General features: G+C 40.1%; 1 pseudogene; it reads left to right on the top strand.

The window, feature by feature from the left end:
- The first annotated feature begins 3,635 nt into the window (after positions 1 to 3,635).
- Positions 3,636 to 3,735, top strand: LOC127109166 (uncharacterized; annotated as a pseudogene).
- Positions 3,736 to 4,198: the final 463 nt, after the last annotated feature.

The raw sequence follows: 4,198 nt of genomic DNA, 5'->3' as shown, positions 1-4,198 counted from the left end.
AGTGTTGGATTATGTTTTCTACCTCTTCTTCGGGTATACATCGACGGAAAATACCATCGGGGCCTCTTTTGAAAAGTAAGGGATCATCCCAGTAATAGTGTTTTATGTCGTGGAAGAATCTTTTCTTCTGCTGGTAAGATAAAGTAGGTGGAACTATTCCGGCAGCTAAATAATTGACTAGATCAGCGTACCATGGTATGACAGATATAGCTAAGGTGGTTTCTACTTGCATGTCGGAGTTGTTCTCTTCCAAAGTAGCTATGAGTTTGTCATACGAGAAATCATCATTAATGGATGTTCTTTCTGGTTCAAGGTTCTCAAGTCTAGAGAGGTGGTCTGCTACTACGTTTTCAGTTCCTTTCTTGTCCTTGATTTCTAAGTCGAATTCTTGTAGTAACAAGATCCATCTTAGGAGTCTAGGTTTAGCATCCTTTTTTGTTAGAAGGTACCTGATAGCAGCGTGATCGGTGTAAACTATTATTTTGGCTCCTACCAAGTAAGAACGAAATTTATCTAGCGCAAATACCACTGCTAGGAGTTCTTTCTCGGTTGTGGCATAATTCATCTGTGCTTCATCCAGGGTTCTGCTAGCGTAATATATAACATGAAGCTTTTTATCCTTTCTTTGTCCTAAAACAGCACCTACAGCATAATCGCTGGCATCGCACATTATTTCGAAAGGTTCATTCCAGTCTGGTGTCTGCATAATGGGTGCGGAGATCAATGCTTGTTTGAGAGTTTGAAATGCTTTTAAACAGTTATCGTCGAATATGAATTCAGCATCTTTCATTAATAGTCCGGTTAATGGTTTAGTTATCTTAGAGAAGTCTTTGATGAATCGTCGGTAAAAACAGGCGTGTCCCAAAAAGCTTCGTACTTCTCTCACGGTTCTTGGGGGTTGAAGATTTTCGATTACCTCTATTTTGGCTTTGTCTACTTCAATTCCTCTGTTCGAGATGATGTGTCCTAAAACAATTCCTTCTTGTACCATAAAGTGGCACTTTTCCCAATTAAGTACTAAGTTTACTTTTACACATCGCTCAAGAACTCTTTCCAGGTTTTCAAGGCATTCTTCGAAACTTTGTCCGTATACAGAAAAATCATCCATAAATACTTCCATGATGTTTTCGAGAAAGTCGGCGAAAATTGCCATCATGCATCTTTGAAAAGTTGCAGGGGCATTACACAAACCAAGCGGCATTCGTCTATAAGCGAAGGTACCAAAAGGGCATGTGAATGTTGTCTTTTCTTGGTCATCAGGGTGAATTGGTATTTGAAAGAAGCCTGAATAACCGTCTAAATAACAGAAATGTGAATGTTTAGCCAATCGTTCTAACATTTGGTCAATGAATGGTAAAGGGAAATGATCTTTTCGGGTTGCTTTGTTTAGTTTCCTATAATCAATGCACATTCTCCATCCCGATTCGATTCGTTTAGTTATAGTTTCTCCTTTTTCGTTTTCAATAACGGTTATGCCTCCTTTCTTTGGTACAACGTGTACAGGACTGACCCATTTGCTATCAGATATAGGATATATAATACCTGCTTCCAATAACTTGGTTATTTCTTTCTTTACTACCTCACTTAGGATCGGATTTAGTCTTCTCTGGTGTTCCCTAGAGGTTTTACCGTCTTCTTCTAACATGATGCGGTGCATACAAATAGAAGGGCTTATTCCTTTAAGATCGGTTATGTGGTATCCTAGTGCGGTTGGATATTTTCTTAAGATATGTAGGAGTTTTTCTGTTTCGAGTCTTCCTAGATCTGCATTGACTATCACAGGTCGTTCAAGTTCTAAGTCTAGGAATTCATATCTCAGATTTTTGGGAAGTGTTTTCAAATCAGGGGTTGGTTTGTTAAGACACTGCGTAGGGTCCGGTGTTATTGCTAAGCATTGTTTAGATTTGTCTTCTAAAAGATAGTCTGATGATTTGTCTTCTCCTGACTCTGCTTCTTTTATGCATTCATCGATGATATCCATGAAGTAACATGTATCTTCTATTGCAGGTGCTTTCAAGAATTGGGAAAGAATGAATTCAATTTTCTCTTCACCTACTTCGAAGGTGAGTCTTCCTCGTTTTACGTCTATGATTGCACCGGCAGTTGCTAAGAATGGTCTTCCTAGTATAATAGGTGTAGTATCATCTTCTCTAATGTCCATAATTGTGAAGTCAGTGGGAATGTAAAACTGACCTATGCGTACGGGAACGTTTTCAAGGATTCCTACAGGATATTTGATGGAACGATCTGCTAATTGCACAGACATTTTGGTCGGTCTTAATTCTCCCATTTCCAGTCTCTTACATATGGATAAAGGCATAACGCTAATTCCGGCTCCTAAATCGCATAAGGCTTTGTCGATGACAAATTTTCCTATGTGACAGGGTATAGAGAAGCTACCCGGATCCTTGAGTTTAGGGGGCATGTTTTGGATTATAGCGCTACATTCGGCAGGGAGTGTAACGGTTTCGCTATCCTCAAGTTTCCTTTTATTAGAAAGAATTTCTTTTAAGAATTTAGCATATGAGGGCATCTGCGTAATAGCTTCGGTAAACGGAATTGTAACGTTTAATTGTTTAAGGAGATCGACAAATTTTCTAAATTGGCCTACATCTTTGGTTTTAACAAGCCTTTGAGGGTAAGGTATAGGTGGTTTGTAAGGTGGTGGAGGTACATAAGGTTCCTTCTTTTCTAGGGTATCCTTATTACTCTCTTCCTTTTCCTTAGGTTCACTTTCCTCAGTAGATTTCTTAGGGTTTTGGTTTTCTATCCTTGGATCAGACGGTCCTTCCACTTCCGTTCCACTTCTTAATATAATTGCATAAGCTTGGCTTCTCGGATTAGGTTGGGGCTGTCCAGGGAATGTACCAGTTGGTGCAGCAGTAGGTGCTTGTTGTTGAGCTACTTGAGATATTTGTGTTTCTAACATTTTGTTATGTGTAGCCAAGGCATCTACTTTGCTTGCTAGTTGTTTAAGTTGTTCGCCAGTGTGTATGTTCTGGTTTAAGAAATCTTTATTGGTTTGTTGTTGGGAAGCTATAAAGTTTTCCATCATGATTTCCAAGTTGGATTTTCTAGGGGTATTATTGTTAGGATTCGGTTTCTGATATCCCGGAGGTACAGATGGGGTTTGATTCGGAGACTGTCCAGGTGCGTATAAAGCATTATTACTCTTATATGAAAAGTTTGGATGGTTCTTCCAATTTGGGTTATAGGTATTCGAATAGGGGCTTCCTTGAGCATAGTTTACTTGCTCTGTTTGGATTCCAGTCAAGAGTTGACATTCCGCAGGAGTGTGGCCTTGGATTCCACAGACCTCGCAATTCTGAGTTATAGCAACCACGGCGGTTGGAGGTGATACGTTTAAACTTTCAATCTTCTGGACCAAAGCATCCACTTTTGCATTAACGTGATCAAGGTTACTTATCTCGTACATGCCAGTTTTCGGTTGAGGTTTTTCCACTGTTGTTCGTTCGGTTCCCCACTGATAGTGGTTTTGGGCCATGCTCTCGATAAGCTGGTAAGCATCAGCATAAGGTTTGTTCATTAGTGCACCACCTGCAGCGGCGTCTATTGTTAACCTTGTATTGTATAAGAGACCATTATAAAATGTGTGAATTACTAACCAGTCTTCCAAACCATGGTGTGGGCAAAGTCTCATCATGTCTTTGTATCTTTCCCATGCTTCGAAAAGAGACTCGTTGTCTTTCTGTTTAAATCCGTTTATCTGGGCTCTTAACATAGCTGTTTTGCTTGGCGGAAAATATCGGGCAAGAAAAACTTTCTTCAACTCGTTCCAGGTGGTGACTGAGTTGGAAGGGAGAGATTGAAGCCATCTTCTAGCGCTATCTCTTAATGAGAAAGGAAAAAGACGAAGTCGAATTTCCTCTGAAGTGACACCATTAGCTTTAACAGTATCAGCGTATTGGACAAATACGGATAAATGAAGGTTTGGATCTTCGGTAAGATTTCCAGAGAATTGGTTCTGTTGCACAGCCTGCAACAACGAAGGTTTAAGTTCAAAGTTGTTTGCTTCGATTGCGGGCGGAGCAATACTTGAATGCGGTTCATCTTGCGATGGAGCGGCGTAATCTCTAAGAGCACGAGCTGGTTCTGCCATCTCGGTTAAAGAAGGAAAAATGTTTTTGATATCAGGAAGGTTTATAGGAGGGAGATTGTTTTCAGCATGATATTCCCG

Source organism: Lathyrus oleraceus, chromosome 7 (genome assembly GCF_024323335.1).
Source record: "Lathyrus oleraceus cultivar Zhongwan6 chromosome 7, CAAS_Psat_ZW6_1.0, whole genome shotgun sequence".
In the NCBI taxonomy this organism is placed as follows: Eukaryota; Viridiplantae; Streptophyta; class Magnoliopsida; order Fabales; family Fabaceae; genus Lathyrus; species Lathyrus oleraceus.
This window is presented reverse-complemented; position numbering and strand designations above follow the sequence as displayed.